Below are 19,562 nucleotides of genomic sequence, written 5' to 3'. Positions count from 1 at the left end.
TGTCAACAACAGTTATTAGTTCCTGGGATGGCTGGATCTCACTTCCTGAGGTAACACCCAGCTCTGCGTATCCCTGGCTGCTGCACACTGGTCACTCCACTCATAAAAATAAAGCCTGCTGCTCACCCTTCAGAGCCAGCCCTTCCCCACCCAGATCTCACCACGTAGAGCGTGCTGGGCGCAAGCTCTTTGGTTCTAAGCCATACTGTCCACTTAGGTCAAAACCAGCAGGACTCTCAGAGACGGCCCTGCAGGTCCCTTTGATTGTGAGATATTAAACCCTTCAGTCAAGTTGGAATTTACCAACTGCAAACAATCTTTCAAATGCAAAAGTGCTCATAATCTGCCTCATTGTTGTTTGGTCACTAAGATTTTTTTTGCAACGCCACGGACTGCAGACCTCCAAGGCTCCTCTGTCCATGGGATTTCTCAGGCAAGAATACTGGAGGGGAAGTACTTCTACAGGGGATCTTCCCGACCCAGGGATCAAATCTTTGTCTCTTGTGTCTCCTGCACTGGCAGGCAGACTCTTTACCACCAGGGAAGCCCCATAATCTGCCTGCTGAGTAGTAAAAAGCATGTACTTTGGAATAAGACCAACAGCAGCTTAATTTATGACTATGCTCCTTTTGAGCTGTGTGGCCTTGGGTAAGTTACCTAACCTCTCTGAACCTCAATTTCCTCATTTGTAAAATGAAGATAAGGACTTCCCTGGTGGCCCAGTGGCTAGGACTCCTCACTCCCAATGCAGGGGGTCTGGGTTCAATCCCTGGTCAGGGGACTAGATCCCATGTGTCACAACTAAGACCTGTGCAGCCAAAGAAAGAAAGAAAGAAAGTTCTAAAATAAGCATAATACAAATACAAAGCACCTCCCAGAGTGATAACGAGGACTAAGCAAACTAACATGTCTAGGGTTGTTGGCACATAGTAGATTTTAACAAATTCTAGTTTTCTGTCTTAAACTGGAATTCACTGATCATAAATCTCCTTTCTAGATGCCAACTTAGCACGTCATAGATCTTGACTTGATTCACTGTATTCCAGTAGCAACAATTAAACCGGTTTCCTTTAGGGGTACATCGATTGCAATGTACCTTTCCAAGGAGATAGGAATCATTTCCACACAGCTTCTCTCCCTTCCTCTCAAGATGTGAAGCTCCTTGACAACAGGAACTGTTCTAGTCACTTCTTTATTTCCCATATGATAAGTCCTAAGAGGAGGCAGAGGGAGAAAGACCACGTGCTCAAGGTTACAGTGAAGACGGCAGAGATGGAGCATGGTCCTGTGGGAAAGTGGAAAGCGTCGCATGCAGCCTCGGAATCCCCCAGGGAGGAACCAAGCAGACACAGAGGAGGTTTCCATTTCAGCCCCCAGGATGTCATCCAGAAAGGGTATTACCTAATGCCCTTCTGATAGCTCAGTTGGTAAAGAATCCACCTGCAATGTAGGAGACCCAGGTTCGTATTCCTGGGTTGGAAGATCAACTGGAGAAGGGACTGGCTACCCACTCCAGTATTCTGAGGCTTCCCTTGTGGCTCAGCTGGTAAAGAATCTGCCTGCAATGTGGGAGACCTGGGTTCGATCCCTGGGTTGGGAAGATCCTCTGAAAAAGGGAAAGGCTACCCACTCCAGTATTCCGGCCTGGAGAATTCCATGGAATGTATAGTCCACAGGGGTTGCAAACAGTCAGACATGACTGAGCGACTTTCCCTTTCACTCATGCCTCTCTGCCCCAGGTGTTACCTGAACTCACGTGGTTATCTTCTATTCCAAGCAGGGTCAGAGGGGAGCCCTTCCCGTGAGCATCCAAGCACACGACGTACACTTCTGTTCTTTCCTCGTGAACACTCTCCTGCCCCGGGGGCCCTGTTTGTGCCTGATCTTCCCTCGGCTGACACCAAGGCCAAGGGTCATGGCTCCCTCTTCTGCCCCCACCCCCCAGCACTCTCACCAGGCTCCAGGTTTCTCCCCCCACAAAGCCACACAGAGTCTATTTGCCTTCCCCACCTCCGCGCAAGCTCCAGCTGCCGCAGGGAGCAACCACACTCACTCGCTACCCACAGAACCCAGAACACTTTCTTGGGAGCAGGTCTGCCAAAGGGGCAGCCATCAGCTCTGTTCATTACCCCCAGGCGGCCGGAGAGAGAGACCCATCCTCCACCCGGGGCCACCCCTGGGCTCAAAGAGAAGACGCGGCCAGAGGTCTGGAAGGTCTCAGGCCCGAGGTCAGACAGCTGGGTCTCTCCTAAGCCACTGATTAACAACTCCGTGTCTGTTCTCTGCCTCCCAAGTGAGAAGCAGAGAACCTCCCTCTTAGATTCCTGGTTTGACCTGCAACGCTTAAACGGTCTAATTTGGGTTCACGGCAGAAACATTTCATTTCCCCTTGGAGCTCAGAGTGAAAGTGAAAGCCACAGAGTCCCTGACCTGCAGAAACTCGCAGGTAGGGAGGAGAGTGCAGGTAAACAAGGCCGTGTGACCCTTGCCTCAGCAGGGATTTAGGCAAGAGGGCAACTCTGAAGGAAACGAGATGGGAGGGGAGGTTCTGACTCAGGTCAGTCTTGGGGCGACTCTGGGAAGAGCTGAGTCCGGGGATGAGCACAGGTTTGCCAACCAGAGAGAAGGAAGGGCATTTGGGCAGGAGGTGGGCAACACACGCAGGCGAGACCCTGGGGGGTGACACCTACATGTGACTGGTGATGCACGTCCTTCCAGATGATGGAGCGCGAGCGTAAGAGGGTGACGAGGCCAGTCTAGACTGAGCGTTGCGTACACGGTCAGGTTGAACCCGGCAGAGTCAGGCAAGGACTTTAAGCCGGCCGGAAGAGATTGCCTGGGAGAGAGATTGCCTAGGCTTCCTAAGGAGGAATGTAGGAGAGTATTACAATATGTTGAAACTCCAGAGGGCATAGCCTGAAAGGTGGCTCAGAGTGTAAAGCCTGGTGGCTCTGCCTGTGATATGGGAGACCCAGGTTCAATCCCTGGGTCGGGAAGATCCCCTGGAGAAAGAAATAGCAACCCACTCCAGTGTTCTTGTCTGGAGAATCCCATAGACGGAGGAGCCTGGTGGGCTATAGTCCATGGAGTCACAGAGTTGGACATGACTGAGCGACTTCACTTCACTTCACTTCACTTCAAGAGGGCACAAAGCCTGGCTCACACGGAGGCTGAATGATGGGGAGACAGGACTTAGAAAGAGGAAGAGGCCAGAGGTGGTGTCGCCATCATGGTGCTGGAGGACAGAGGCCAGGGGATGTCAGAGGAGCTCAGTGCACCCTCCAGCCATCCCCTTGCTCGCATTCTGTTCCCTCACAAGCATCCACCGAGCTACATGCAAAGCCTCACGTGGAGAGGGCACCACGGCAGAGAAGAAAACAGCCGTACCCGGGAGTGCAGACTGGAGTTCAAGTCCGCGAGAGAGAAAATGCATCCATGACCTCCGAGAGGTTGGTCTTCCATTCCCTCTGCCATCTGCCTCCACTCTGAGTCGCACCCAAAGCACACCTGAGGACCTCAGGGCCTCTCGGAAGGTAACCGACCCGGCCCTACCCAGAGTCAGCCTCCCAGACTCCAGCTCAGGTCTGAGCTGCCACGGATCCCTGTTCCTTCCTCCTCCCTCATCCCTACAGAGAAAGCTAAGAATCTTTCAGCCAACACACAAGAATGACAACTTTTCTCTGATGAGCCCAAAGTTTCAGAAAACAAAACCAAAAGCAAAGGCCTCTCAAGACGACATTTCCCATGTCCTTGGTGGGCCCTCCAATAGGAAAGTGGGCGTGATGTTCAAGGAGCGTAGGGAGAGTCAGCCCCGTATATATGATATGGCTATAAACGCATTCAGGCTGCAGGATGGCATCCTATAAACTCTTTGAGGTCTTCCTGGCAGGAAACACCATTCTCATGCAGATTTCTGAGATTTTCCCTCGAGGAACTCATAAACTCCACAGGTGTTGTTTAAGGAAGAAAAGCAGGCTGAGGGTTTGACTTCTGTCTAATCTGTTGTTTCTCTAACCAGGGCTGGTCCTGCCCCACAAAACCACCGCAGCACCACGCCATCCAGACATCTGTCCACACAATGCCAGGTGGCGCTCCCTCTGGAACCTTCCTTAAGGCGCTCTGGAATGGAGCCACAAAGCCAACACAATGTCCCCACCCCCTGGCTGCTGGGAGAACTGAAAGGGGAGAGAAGCACCTTCAGAATAAAGCCAGGGAAGATTTGCAGGGAGGAAGAAACTACAGGAAAAAAAACCTCTTTCCAGAGCCCACCAGGAAGGATCCACAGAGTGCGGCTCATTTCCTTAGCAATTATAATCCGACTCCCTGCTGATTTGGGTCCACCTTGCGCAAAACTAAATAGCTCCAATCCCTTCATTTCCAACAACAACAACAAAAAAAATCAGGAAACAAATGCATTAAGTGGATTCACTCAGCGTACTGAAAAGACAAACACTTTGCCATTTTTCTGCTTGACACAGGCCAGGGTCATCTTATTCATAAGCCAGAAAGCCAGGGCCCACCTCTCCAACACCTCCCTCCCGCCGCCCCCAAAGCAGGCACTCTGCTCCCAACATCGAACACACTGTACCTTATAAGAAGCTGGTCATTTCAGGCAGCCAGAAAGCACCCAGCCAGGAGCAGTCTGAGCCCAGTGGAGGGCGAGCGCTTGCCGAGCCCCCACCTCCCGGACTCTGCCTTTGATCATGCAGGGAGCCCTCAGTGCCCCGAGAACAATGCCAAGTATTCGGGCAGCCTGACACCCTGGTTCCCCAGCCCCTGCCCAGGGAGGCAGAGGCGGGCCAAGCCAGCCCACAGGAAGGTTCCAAAGGCAGTATCTGCTCCTGGGGCTACAACAACAACCAGGAGGGAAAAAAAAAAAGAAAGCGGCAGCAGACTTTCCAAGTTGAGCTCCATCTGCCCCAGGCTCCTGCTGGGTCAGATGGCAAATGCCACGGTTTTCCATCTTCTTAGCACTGAAGTGTTTTGCTGGGTCAGAGTGCTCTCCATGCAGGTACATACCAATCTGCTGGTCTGACCACCAGCAGTTAAACCCAGTCTTTTCAAACATGAAAGTTTTGTACTTGGCGTGGAACCACGTCTTCTGGCGCAGAGAACAAAGGGTCAGGGATGCTCACAGGTTCTGCCCCGGGGAACCGGGCAGCCTGCGTGGCCCCTGGAAGACGGCAGGTGTGGCCCCGACCCGGGAGGCACGCGCCCTTCCAAAGAGCCTCCTCTGGCTGGGGACACACAGGAGGGGACACACCCGCTCAGAAGTTCCCCCAAGAGTCACAGAGGCTCGTTTTCAGACTTCTGTTCTGAAGTCATTTCTACCCCTCTGGACATCATGGAAAACAACAGCTCTCATCTGTATCTTCCTACACATTCCGGTTGCAACTGACGTTTGGAAATCGGGGAATCCTGTTCAAATCCTAACTGGAAAGGGGAAGACAAGAAGTCATGGGTGCCCCCCCATATGTGCCCGATCCCTTTAACTTTGATTTTTATTTTCTTTCCAGGGTTTTCCATTTGCTAGACAAGGTGACTTGGCCAGGATCCAAGGGATCCCACGTCATCTGCCTTTTGTGACAAAGCCCAAGACGGGATTATTCTTGTTTGCTGTCTCAGACAGCAACGAGAGTTCTCAGCTGCTTCAAGGTTCAGTGTTCAAAACAACCATGGATGGGGTGGAAGGAAGAGCCCTGTGTCACAGACCTATTGCTCCAGGCTGAGCTCTTACTCCCGAGCAAGGCAGGTGAGAACCCACCTGTCTCCAGGTCTTCAAGGACTGGTAGGGTAGCGCCCCCTGGTGGCCCTGCTTGAGCAATGCTGCGGGAGTCCCGGCCCCCGCCCCCCACCCCACCCACACACCCCGCAAACCCTGACCGCGCTTCTCTCAAGGGGCGGGGCCTGGGGGAGGAAATCACATCTGAGGACCCGGGGGACTGAAGTGACCCTGCTTTAAGGGCCTACACGGTCCCCCACTCGGAGCCCTGTCACGGTGTTAAAACCACAGAAACATCCAACAGGAAAGGAAGGCTTCATGCAGTCTCCAATAACCGTATGCACGTGCTTTGTTTTTTTTTTAACAAGGTAAAGGCTATTCTTAGATGTTTAACTATAAAGAGATATAGGGAAAAAAAGATCTTTCTCAATTTTATGAGCTTTCGAGATAATTAATTTTCATGCCTTAAGGTATATAACTTAAAAAATGTAAACACAATGCTGCCTTGTTTATGATCTAATTAATGTAATCAAAGCAACAATCCACAAGGAAGTGGCTTTGTGAATGAAGTTTTTAAATGATACGGATACATTCAGGATGCACCGTTTGGCAAGAAAAAGATTTTAAATTGTTACAGAAATAGAAAGAGAGAAATACATATATACACATATATGTCATATAAAGCATATGATATTTTATTATAGAAAAAGACATCTAGTGGGGGTGGGGCGGCACATCCCAGGTGGCTCAGTAGTAAAGAATCCGCCTGCCAATGCAGGAGATGTAAGAGACTCAGGTTCAATCCCTGGGTTGGGAAGACTCCCCGGGAGGAGGAAATGGCAACCCACTCCAGTATTCTTGCCTGGGAAGTCCCTTGGACAGCGGAGCCAGACAGGCTACAGTCCATGGAGTCACAAAGAGTCGGACACAACTTGGCAACTAGACAACAAAAGCAACATATCTAGAGATACCTTGGGTTTGACCCTGGCTTCAGTTTCAGTTCTGACTTAACAAACATTTGTCCCTGAGCCACTTCCCTAACCTTTTGTGTCTTGGTTTCCGCAATCTGAAAGAAGGGATAAAAGTATCAGTTTCTTAGGGGTGCTGTGTGGATTCCACGAATGAATATGCAGAGGGTACTCAGAACAGTGAAGGGCACATATGAAATACTAACGGTATAGGCCATGAATGGTATAGGCCAATGAATATTCGTTAGAAGGACTGATGCTGAAGCTGAAACTCCAATATTTTGGCTACCTGATGCAAATAACTGACTCAGTGCAAAAGACCCTGATGCTGGGCAAGATTGAAGGCAGGAGGAGAAGGGGACCTCAGAGGATGAGATGGTTGGATGGCATCACTGACTTGATGGACATGAGTTTGAGCAAGTTCCAGGAGTTGGTGATGGACAGTGAAGCCTGGCGTGCTGCAGTCCACAGGGTCACAAAGAGTTGGACATGACTGAGCAACTGAACTGAACTGAAGGCCATGATAAGAGTGAAACAATTCAAGATGTTTTTAATGCTTCTTTAACCTTTTCTATAATTTGCTCATTTTAAACTGACATAAATTATCATCATCATGAGGAGAAAATTAGCAAAGAAGGAATTGCCTTCATCGGGCCTGTATTACATACCTTTGAACTGACTGTGCTTTCCTGTTGCTGTCAAAATAGGCTTTTGATGTGAAAATAACAGAGGTGCCTGCACAGGAGAGCTCACCCGAGTGTCAGCTCCGATGGGTATGTCTGGTAAGAGCCTTCCTTCCAAATTTACACCTGCACATCTATGCTCAGTGTCCGTGTATCTCCTTGCCATAAACCCCTCTCTTCTATTTCATATCAAATACTGTTCATCCCACCTCCTGGCCAGATCCCCACCACCTTATATGTGACAAGGATGGATAGACTCACCACATGTGTGTGTGTTAGTAGGTCAGTGGTGTCCAACTCTTTGTGACCCCATGAACTGTAGCCTGCCAGGCTCCTCTGTCCATGGGATTCTCCAGGCAAGAATACTGGAGCAGGTTGCCATTTCCTTCTCCAGGGGATCTTCCTGACTCAGGGATTGAACCATCTCCTTGCGTTGCAGGCAGATGCTTTAACATCTGAGCCACCAGGGAAGCCCCTAGATTCACCAAACTAGCAGCCAACTGTGTTGGCTTTTTTGTGTGTGACCACAAAGGCTGGAAGTGATGACCTTCAGAAGGCAAAAAGTCTCCACCTGTGCAACAGAACCTCCTGGAGACCATGGTTACTACCACTAATGAACAAAGATGCCTTGGCTTTTGCAAACCATTACCCTGAGAGTTTTTAGATCACTTTCGATCTGCTCTACTCCTACCAGCTGTAAGGGTCTGGTACTGCCTGACACTGACTGCTCACAACTCCAGCATGGTGAGCATGGGAAGCCCTTACACCTCGTTCATGACATGAACTCCTACTCATCCTTCAAAACCTACCCCAAAAGTCGCTTGTGTTGTGTGATGGACCTGACCTCCCTTAAGAGACCTGAGCATTTCTGTCTTTGTTTAGGTTTAACGAAACTCCAGAAGCCAGGCTGGAGAGAAGATTTGTGGCTGATACAGGGGGAGTAATGAGAGGAAGCTGGTTGGCCTTACAGAAACCCAGACTCGGGGTTTAGCCGAAAACAGGGGACTTCTTTGAAATGCTGTATACAGAGCACTTGGCTCCTCCACATCCCACTCGATGGCCACATGTAGAATTCCAGGACTCAGGTGGTGCACCCCTGGCAAAACATGAAATCAATTAAACTGAATCAACCGAGGAGAACTAGGGCCACTAACAGAGATACAGTCTAGTATTCAGAGGCCTCCAAAATGCTGTCCTGAGCACCCAAAAATCAACCCCTGCCAGTCCACAAGCTCCACCTATGGGTGCAAATCTCCCAGCCAACTTTCTCTTTTTAAAACACACATGAAGATCCAAGGGTCACCTGGCGTCTGAAGAAAGACCAAAGCATGACAAGAACATCCAGGAGAAGAAAAGATACTAAAGCAGCCAGAGAAAGAAAACTGGGATATATAAAGGATTAAAAACAAAACCTATAATTATAGTCCTCTGAGAGATCTGGAGGGGTGGGCATACTTTGTCACCCAGCCCATTCAGTGAGAGACTCGAAAATCATAGAGGAAGGCGTCTTAGAAGTGACCCCTGGTCCATCCTCCGGTTTAGAGCCAAGGGAGGGTCTTAGTCCTTTGAGGTTACTGTAAAAAAACACCATAGACTGGATGGCTCAGAAAACAAACATTTATTTCTTCAGTTCTGGCGGCTGGGAGACCCACGACCAAGGTGCCAACAGATTTGGTATCTAGTGAGAGCTCATTTCTTGGCTCATGGATGAGGGAGCTTTCTAATGGGTCTTTTTAAAGGGCATCCATGCCATTCCCGAAGGTGCCACCCACACGACCTCATCACCTCCCCAAGGCCCCAACTCCCAGTACCATCACATCAAAGATTAGATTTCAACATGTGAATCTGGGTGGGGAGGACACATGCATTTAGTCCCCAGTGGGGACCCCTGGCTACCTAGAGAGCTGAATGGAAAAGCCCCAGGTATGGGAGCCACACATATTTCCACGTCAGTGAGTTCTGCTACACCTCTTGTTTTTAAACCACAGATATGTACCAACAGATTAATAAATTACAGGACAACTTGAAAACTTTGTGCATTTTGTGTGCCCTTGGTGTAATTTACTTGGCAAGAAACACTAAGGTGAATGCAGAAAAAAGGTGCCCAGCTGAAGTGAGCTGCTTAAGGAAGACACCAAACCACACAACTCCAACGCCCACCAGCCACCTCCAATCTCAGTATCTATGACGAACCACAGCCATCTGTCTCTGGTGTTAGAACTTTCCATATGATTCCACATCTCTCTCCTTCCTCTCCTCCACAGTAACTCACAATTGCCAACCTTTCCCATGAGTACTTCTGCACACAAAACTCCATTCATCTTGTACTTCCAAGTCAAGCTCCATATTTATTGCAGCCTTTATGTATTTCTTGACCATTTCTCATATGTAGAATTGTGCTTCCTTTTTTTTTTTTTCTTTTTTTGGCCAAGCAGGATCTTAATTCCTTGACCAGGGATCAAAGGGGCTTCCCTGGATTCTCAGAGGTAAACAATCCACCTGCAATGCAGAAGGGCCAGGAGATGCAGGTTCGATCCGTGGGTTGGGAAGATCCCCTGGAGGAGGGCATGGCAACCCACTCCAGTATTCTTGCCTACAGAATCCCATGGACAGAGGAGCCTGGCGGGCTTCCAGTCCATGGGGTTACAAAGAGCCAGACACAGCTGAGCGACTGAACGCGCACACACACACAGGGATAGAGCCCACGCCCCCTGCATTGGGAGTAAGGACTCTTAACCACTGGGCCACCAGGGAAGTCCCCTGTGCTTCCCTTTTCTATTAGGCATTTACCTTCTTTTTTTTTCAATGTGTCATTGATTAAATTTTTGAGTTCTATGCCTATAATGCCAACTTTCCCATAACTCCTGTGGTTTTCATCGTGCAACTTTTTGTGACTCAGTAATTTTTAGAAACTTGTCGCATTATTTCAGAACCGACCGTATGACTGTATTTCTGTATCCAAACTACATTTTCAGGAGTTCTTTGATCCTTGGGGTGAGGCGGGGTCGGGGGGATGCACACAGACAGACATGGCAAGCTGATTCTGTTTTGGAAAATTTGGTCACCATCATCGAACAGCACACCAGTCATGCCAAGCTCTTTCTGGCAATCCCAAATCTTTCATCAACTCCTTGGCCTTTTCCCTGCACTGAGCTGGAATCTCTTCCTGGGACAGAGCCAGTTGTTGGGTTTGTTAGTATAAAAGAAATCTGTGTATCATCTGGGTTCCCCACCCCCACCCCCATCAAATACAAAATAAAATTCAAACATAATTAATGAAATCTCCATTCTTGGCTTGTGTTTACAGGAAAAGCTGCTATGGCGCCAGTGCTTGGCTTCCCATCCTGCCCCTCACTCATCAGTTGCTGTGTGACCTCAGGAAGCTCCTGCATCCTCTCTGAGCTCCTTTTCTCCCCCATAAACAGAGATAACAGGGCTTACTTCAAAGGGGTTCTGTGAGTTTTAAGTAAGATAATGTATTTAGCACAGTGACTGACACTTAAGTATTTTTCCCTTTGTCTTTTTACTATGTCAAGCTGATCTTTTGGCTGATTACAAACCTATTCCCTCATCCATGTCTTATGTTATTTGCCTACACTGAAATCTCCTCCCCTCCTCCACTGCTACTCAAATTTGGAGCTTAAAAATGGCAAAAAAAAAAAAAAAAGAATAATTGGGTGGTAACAAACTTTTAAGTTTTGGGCTCATACTGGCTAGATCTTCTCTTCAGCAGTTCCCTTCCATTACCTTGCAGTAATAATTCACTCACTCATTCAACATGCCTAGCTTACATATACTGGGTATTTTAGTGACTTAACTTTCCAGAAAAGACCCTGATACTGTGAAAGACTGGGGGCAAGAGGAGAAGGGGGTGGCAGAGGACAAGATGGTTACATAATATCACTGACTCAACAGACAAGAGCTTGAGCAAACTTGGGGAGATAGTGAAGAACAGAGAAGCCTGGTGTGCTGCAGTCCATGGGGTTGGAAAGAGTCAAACACGACTTAATGACTGAAAAACAATTTTCCAGAGGCTGTTTTCTCAGAAAAATGAGGACAATAACACCTATATCATAAGATTGTTGGAGGGCTTCAATGACACCAAGAGATCATAAAGCACATTTCGTACTGTCTAGCACATAGTGGGTGCTCAAAAATGGTAGCTTTTATTGGTATTGCCATGATGAAAAATGACTAAGCCATAGCCCTGCTCTAAGAAAGCTTAAATCCTGATAAACATGAAGACCTCTCCCCACTACACTAGTGCAGCCAAGCAGATCCTCTGCTGAGAAGATCTGCAAACTTCTCTCCTCCTACAAATCCAAACAAGCTGGAGCAAATGTTCTACTGGCGACTAAACAATGAGTCTGATTAGCACATATGAGTACATATGATTGAAAAGGCAGCAAGCTAGCTTAGGTATGATTCATCGTTGTCTGCCGCAGTAATTAGAAGTATTTTGGTTGGTTCTAGGTCAGAATGACCCAGTTACTGCACTTTTTTTTTTTCATTGCTAAAGTTTGTGGTGAACCTTAAAACAAAAGCTAAAGGCTTAGGAAAAGATAATTCCTTTGTGGCTTTCGCTCAGAGGCAGGACTTCATCAGCTCTGCCTTTCAGAAGCAAGATTCTAGCCAAGAAGCTGTTAATGCTCCATCTCTCATTTTACTAGACACAGGAATAATATTCATGGAGGCTCCAGACTGGAGCTCCTGGAAGCCTATTCTGCCCATCTGTTTCCCAAGCTCCTAGGACAAAATAACAATAACCATGAGAGTGTTTATTGATGAGGTATAGGCAATAACCAGTAGTCATGAACAGGTATAAGAGTTGGACCATAAAGAAAGCTGCTGCTGCTGCTGCTGCTAAGTCACTTCAGTCGTGTCTGACTCTGTGCGACCCCATAGACAGCACCCACCAGGATCCCCCATCCCTGGGATTCTCCAGGCAAGAACACTGGAGTGGGTTGCCATTTCCTTCTCCAATGCCTGAAAGTGAAAAGTGAAAGTGAAGTCGCTAAGTCTTAGCGACCCCATGGACTGTAGCCTACCAGGCTCCTCCGTCCATGAGATTTTCGTACTGGTGTGGGGTGCCATTACCTTCTCCGAAAGAAAGCTGAGTGTTGAAGAACTGATGCTTTCAAATTGTGATGCTCTTGAGAGTCCCTTGGAAGCAAGGAGATCACACCTGTCAATCCTAAAGGAAATCAACCCTGACTATTCATTGCGGGGAGGGCTGTTGAAATTAAAGCTCCAATACTTTGGCCACCCAATGCAATACTTTGGCCACCTGATGCAAAGAGCCAACATCTTAGAAAAGACCCTGAGGGTGGGAAAGATGGAAGGCAAAAGGAGAAGGGGACGGCAGAGGATGAGATGATTAGATAGCATCACTGACTCAATGGACATGAATTAGAGCAAACTTCGGGAGATAGTGGAAGACAGAGGAGGCTGGTGTGCTGCAGTCCATGAGGTTGCAAAGACTTAGCAGCTGAAAACCAAAAACAAGGCAAGAAAAAAAAAAAAGGAAAATTAATTACCCCAAATATCTCTCCACCAGTCAGTGAACATTTCCCACTTTATTCTGGCTAACACTGACTCATTAGCAAGACAGTTTCTTACATATTTAGTATGCCACATTTCAATGACAAAAAGCATGAAATAATGACAGAATGCAGAGAAAGTATATTGCATCCTTTTTGACTACTGTAGTTGCAAGTTTTAAATGCATAGGAAAAAGACTGGAAGTAAATACACTGAAATGATAACCCTGGATGTTTGGGGAAATGAAATTATGGGCAAAATTTTTTTCTTCCTAATTCTCTGTATTTCCTAAATTTTTTACAAACACATAAACAACTTCAGTGTGGGGACAGATTACACTCATAAAATTCCGTCAAATTGGAGATCCACTTGGAGACAGCACGTATGGAAAAGATGAGAGGACCTGAGTGCTGGAATCACCCTGACCCAACTGCCACTCCCCAGCAAGCCAGTCATCTGACCTCTGCAAAATGAACAGTCCAAGCTACATCATCTCTTTAGCAGCCCACAGCTCCTGCTCAACAGATACTTGTATATTTCAAGTGACAGCACTCACAGGATGAACTGGAAACCCTCCTGGGGCTGAATGGGGAACACACATCCCCAGAGCTGCCCTCCAGTTCCAGGCCTGAGTCACCGTCGGAAGCTGGGAGGGAACCAGGGGCACCTGCCCCCTTAACAGCAGCCCACCACCTGTGTTCTCTTTCTTCTTGCAACCAGACTGACTTCAGAGCCCAACAGAGTTCTGGGCTGGGCTGGGCTGGACTGGATGGACTTGCACATAGCGTCTCTGGCCCAAAGGAGATCCAGAATGGCCTTCCCTCCACAAAAGCCAAACTCCCCATCCTTCTAGGCCAACCTCAGGGCCCATCGCTTCTAGGAAGCTGTCACACAGTGTTGCAACCTTTCCTCTCACTCCTTTCTTTGAATTGTGCTTATTAAATCTGTGCAAATAGGGACTTCCCAGGTGGTCCAGTGGCTGAGAATCTGCCTTCCACTGCAGAGGATGAGGGTTCAATCCATGGACAGGGAACTAAGATCCCACATGCCATAGGGCAACTAAGCCCACACGTAGTACCTACTGAGCCCTTGAGTTCTAGAGCCCACGGTCCACAACAAGAGAAGCCTAAGAACCTGTGCACCACAACTAGAGAAAGCTCAAGTGCCAAAACGCACAGCCTGAGCGCTGAAGCAAAGACCCAGCGCAGATACAAAAAGATATTTGTAAATATGTCTGTGATACTCAGTTCAGTTCAGTCACTCAGTCGTGTCCAACTCTTTGCGACCCCAGGGACTGCAGCATGCCAGGCCTCCCTGTCCACTGCCAACTCCCAAAGTTTACTCAAACTCATGTCCATTGAGTCGGTGATACCATCCAGCCATCTCATCCTCTGTCGTCCCCTTCTCCTGCCTTCAATCTTTCCCAGCACTAGGGTATCATGAGTCTTAATCAAGGGATTGTAATGCCTTGACTGTATAGTGGAAGTGACAAATACATTCAAGGGACTATAATCCCTTGATAAAGACTCATGATACAACAAATATCCATGTGCCCACTTCCAGTGTAAGAACAAAAAAATTTCATCATGTTTGGTATCCCCCAACTCATGTGCTCTCGTCCATCAACACCCTCAGGTATCTGGTACCCTAAATTTTATGTTTATCACTCGCTTGCTTTTCTTTGTCATTTTAACAAAATTCTTAGTTTAACTTAATGTTAACCTAAATTTTTTTTTTTTTTACCTAAAATTTAACACAGATTTAACTCAGCTTTTTTTTTTTTTTTTGGTTTTCCTATTTGGTAAAGGTCAACATCAGTGTGCCTATAGGTCACCTGGGATCTTGTTAACATGCAGATTCTATTTCAGTTGGTTTGCCTTAATGGCTGAAATTTGGCATTTCTTGGCATTTGACAAGCTTGCTGTTGTTCAGTCACTAAGTCATGTCCAACTCTTTGTGACCCCATGGACCACAGCACACTAAGCTTCCCTGTCCTTCACTATCTTTCAGAGTTTGCTCAAATTCCCCATTGATTCAGTGATGCTATCCAACCACCTCATCCTCTGTCATCCCCTTCCCCTCCTACCTTCAATCTTTCCCAGCATCAGGGTCTTTTCCAATGAGTGGGCACTTCACATCAGGTGGCCAAAGTATTGGAGCTTCAGCTTCAGCATCAGTCCTTCCAATGAATATTCATTCAGGGTTGATTTCCTTTAGGATTAACTGGTTTGATCTCCTTGATGTTCAAGGGACTCTCAAGAGTCTTCTCCAACACCACAGTTCAAAAGCATGAAGCATCTGACAAGCTAATTTAAGCAACGTATTGTCTAGTTTTACATCTTTTGAACTCTTTATGAGTAGACTTACACTGTATATTTTTTTCTATGACTTTTTTTTTGTATAATTCACCCATGATGTTACCTGGATCTGCGAGCTGCTTTCACAGCTGTATAGTACTTTATTGTGTAAATACACCACTGTTTATTTTTCTACTCCATAGCTGATGACTACTTGAGCTACTTCTATGAATAGTTTTTGTTTGCTTGTGTGTTGTTACAAATAACACAAGTATAAACATTATCATACATATCTCCTGTTACAGTCACCCACCTGTGTTCATAGGTCTCAAGGCTGCCACACAATTCCAGGGGGTGCTATCCACACTGTAGGCTACCAGAATAGCATCCCCTAGAACAAAAATGTTGTGTCAACTTGAGTAAGTCTGGTTGTTCCCCATCCTTACCTACCCTTGATACTGTCAGATTTAAATTTCTGCTAGCGGTTATCTCATTGTAGTTTTAATTTGCAGTTTCCTCTTTACTTGTGAAGTTGAGCATGTTTTCATATATTTATTCATTATCTGTTTCTCTCTTGTCCCTTCCTAAATTCCTAAACTATCCCTTCGGTTTATCTTACCAAACCAAAAAGAAATTTCTGTAGATATTACTATTTCACTTTTATTTTGGAGTTTTAGTATCTGTCCTACAGTATATTCTGGTTTCTCTATTTACTATTTTATAGGGTCTTTCATTGAGTGACTAACACTGTCACCTTCACTTCCCCTGGTGGGGGTAAGGGAACTCTTCCATCTTCACAAGTTTAATATAGATTTGGCAATTTCATTATTTTTAGAGTTTCTTCCCTTTATTTTCAAATGAATCCTAGAAAATGGGAATTTTCAAAGTCATTGTGCAAAATAAACACATAAAGTAGGAGAAAGTGTTAGTCCATCAGTCATAATCTGACTCTTTGCAACCCCATGGACTGTAGCCCCCTAGGCTCCTCTGCCCACGGAATTTTCCAGGCAAGAGTACAGGAGTGAGTTACCATTCTCTTCTCCAGAGGATCTTCCTGACTGTGTCTCCTGCATTGGCAGGCAGATTCTTTATCACTGAGCCACCTGGGAAGCCCAGTCACTGAATCTAATTACTTTCAATCTAAAAAAAGCTATCTGGTCATTCTTTTAGAATAAATATCTACAGCTAGCAAAGAAAACAGTGAAATTTGACAACATATATCATTTCATATGAGTACGGGTGTTGAAGATTTCTCCTAGAAAATACAGACTTAGTTCCAAGTACTCTTGGCAGACAGCATTGCTTGGCAAAGGGTTTTACAGTCAAACAAGTTTTACAGTTAAAGGGGCTTAGAACTGTCACCCAGTCCAACCCTTTGCCTTATAATAAGAAACTGCTATGTTATTTCAAAAACAAAGACTAGAACATTTAATCCAAACAAATAATTCTCCTACTTTCACCTAGTGTGTTTGCACGTTATAAATCCTTGCCTTTTATGGATGGATTTGAAAGAGGTTTTGGCCACTCATTAACTGATATAAATGTGAACTTGGAGTAGTGGTAGGTCCCAGCCTTGAAGAGTCGTCATACTTCTGTTCTACCGGAATAGTGACCCCTGGATTCTTGTGATCTGTTTCTCAGACACAGCAGCAAGCACGTGAATTCAGGGCCTTTTCCTAGTGTGGATAGCTGGGAACAGGAGTATCCAGCCCCATGTCCTTTGCACTGCTTCCCTGAGCAAGTTTCTTACTGGATGGAGGTTGATTTTACAGCCTGAGAAAGATGGATTCTGAGATCTTGTGGGTTTCACTCTACTCAACAGCTGTTTTCGTGTCAATGCAGAAAGGAGACAGATAAGCCTTCAAAAAAGTTAAAGGAAAGGGAAACTAAGGGATTTGGAGGATGCTTATCAGCAGAACAAACAAGGTGGCAGTCTCTGTTCAACTACTGATAGGCTTGGGAGATGGTGACATATGCTGCCTTCCTTCACAACACTCCCCACACCAACGATTCACGCTACAGTGTCTTGTCCCGCTAGACCGTGAACTCCCTGAGGGAAAAGACCACATCTGTGTTGCTGATTACAGACTCTCCAGAGTCCAGCCCATGCCTGGCTGTCTCCACCAGTACTGCGTAATTGAATGAACTTGCTATTTAGAGAGGCTGACCAGCAGAAAAGACAGGTCAGGAGACATGCTGTACACCCAGCCCACCAGGCGCCCAAGTTGACTTTTGGATCAAGTTTCACCACGAGACATTTTCAGCTCCATTAACTTAGTTCCTCATGGAATCATCTACCCAGAGTTACTCTGTGATATTGCAACATTGGCATTTTTTCAACACCATCATGGAAAAGAGCCATGTGGAACTGGCTTTGGCATTTACTAACAAATTAGGTCCACTGTGTCACAATATCATTTTTATGAGGTCCCAGAATAGAAACTGATTTAAGAATTTAATGGGGGGAGGGAAGTAACAGAAGGGAAGACCTTTGTCCTGAAGAATTGGCATGTTTCTTCTTTTCTTTTAATATACTTACTAGCATTTATCATTTCCCCATTTTGTGCTAATAACTAGATAAACTGACAAATGGGTAAAAAAAAAAAGCAATGACTATTTTTACAGAAAACAAAAGCTAGCAGGAAAAAGATAATAACTAATAGTAATATTAACACATACCTGGCTCAGCCATCAGACTGTTTACCTGGCCATATTCATGCATTAATTGAGTCCAGCTATCAAACATTATAAATAACTGTACTGGGATGGTAGAGGGCAGGACGTGTGTATCTATATGGGAACAATGGGGCAAACGTGAAACTTCCAAATTGGGAAGTTAATAAATATTACCTAAAATTCAACAATTAACCAGTAGCAACAAATGTCCTTTAGAAATGGCAGGGGAATTGCTAAAAGAATCCATTAAAAGGATTGACAGCTACTGCCTTCCAAGGATAAGATAAGAGAGGAAGAAGCAGGCAGCTACAGAGAATAAGACTGTCGTTAGTATTCAATGTATATAATTTTATTTAATCTCCACTAAAACTCTTACCTTACTAATGAGAAAACTAAGGCTCGTAGACATTAACCAAGATTGGACAGCTGCTAGGTAAAGCTCAGATTTTAGTGCAGGCTCACTGAAATCCAAACCACCAAATCTTCCCACTACATTAGGGTCTGTCTCTTATTCTCTTACATTAAAGGAACCTGTGACATAAAGGAAGAAAGCTCTGAGTCACGTAGGCTCATAAAATGCTATATGATATAAAGAAAGAAAAAAAAGTGGCAAAGATGAGGAAGAGTGAAGGACAATGCTTAAAACGATTGGTAAAACTAAAGTTACATTAGTAATTAATCCACATGAACTCCAGGCCTCAGTGGATCTTTTTTCACTAGAACAAACTAACTTGGCATTTATAAAAGTGAGTCTCTGATAAAACCTTGCCAAGTCTGACCCCTCCAGGTGACTGGGTACCACATTCTATGGGGCTGGTCTCTGCCTTGATGGGCAGTCCTGGCCTGAGGAGAGGTCACTGTACCCGCAAGCAGATGCTTCCCCTCACCACTAGAGGCAGCATTTCCGTGTGAACACAGCCTCCCATGTCTGCTGCACACCCATGTCTGACTCTTTGTGATCCCGTGGACTGTAACTGGCCAGGCTCCTTTATCCATAGGATTTTTCAGGCAAGAATACTGGAGTAGGTTGCCATTTCCCCCTCCAGGGAATCCTCTTGACCTAGGGATCAAACCCAAGTCTCCTGCATTGCAGGTGGATTCTTTACCTTCTGAATCATCAGGGACGCTCCCCATTCCTGTGTCTTTGCCAAAAGCCTAAAGAAAGAGGCCCAAGTAAATCTACAGGATATGCCATGATGGAAGGAAATGGGCACAAGAAAGCGAATGTGACCAAGACATCTTTAAAAAGGCCACATGAAACTTGGAAATTGACACAGTCATGTCAGTGTGAGCCCAACCAAGCATCTCACACACCCATCACCATATTAGGTTGCCTGTTACAGAAACCCAGCCACAGTGGCTCAACCCAAGAGCGGCTCATTCTTCCCATGTAACGAGGAAACCTGCAGACAGCTAGTCCAGAGCCAGGGTAGCCTTTTGATAATGGCATTCCCCCCCTGGCTCAAACGGTAAAGAATCTATCTGCAATGCAGGAGACCCGGGTGCAACCCCTGGGTTGGGAATATCCCCTGAAGAAAGGAATGACTCCCCATTCCAGTGTTCTTGTCTGGAGAAGTCTGTGGACAGAGGAACCTGGAAAGCTACATACAGTCCATGGGGTTGCCAGGAGTCGGACATGACTGAGCGGCCAACACTTTTACTTGTTTTTTTTTCA

The 19,562-nt window shown here is 46.3% G+C and overlaps 1 protein-coding gene across 10 annotated transcripts in view; it reads right to left on the bottom strand.

Moving 5' to 3' along the window:
* The window catches only part of GREB1 (growth regulating estrogen receptor binding 1), a 128,889-nt gene that overhangs the window by 77,914 nt on the left and 31,413 nt on the right, over positions 1-19,562 (bottom strand). The window contains exon 1 of one of the 10 annotated variants that reach the window (XM_060413823.1): positions 12,769-17,265. The exons of 8 other annotated variants lie outside the window; for them this stretch is intronic. The gene's annotated coding sequence lies outside the window, so the exon portion shown is untranslated. Of the gene's footprint in view, positions 1-4,588; positions 4,862-12,768; positions 17,266-19,562 lie in introns of those variants that run through there. One more of the 10 variants, XM_042245793.2, reaches the window with a different exon arrangement.

Source organism: Ovis aries, chromosome 3 (genome assembly GCF_016772045.2).
Source record: "Ovis aries strain OAR_USU_Benz2616 breed Rambouillet chromosome 3, ARS-UI_Ramb_v3.0, whole genome shotgun sequence".
Lineage (NCBI taxonomy): Eukaryota > Metazoa > Chordata > Mammalia > Artiodactyla > Bovidae > Ovis > Ovis aries.
This window is presented reverse-complemented; position numbering and strand designations above follow the sequence as displayed.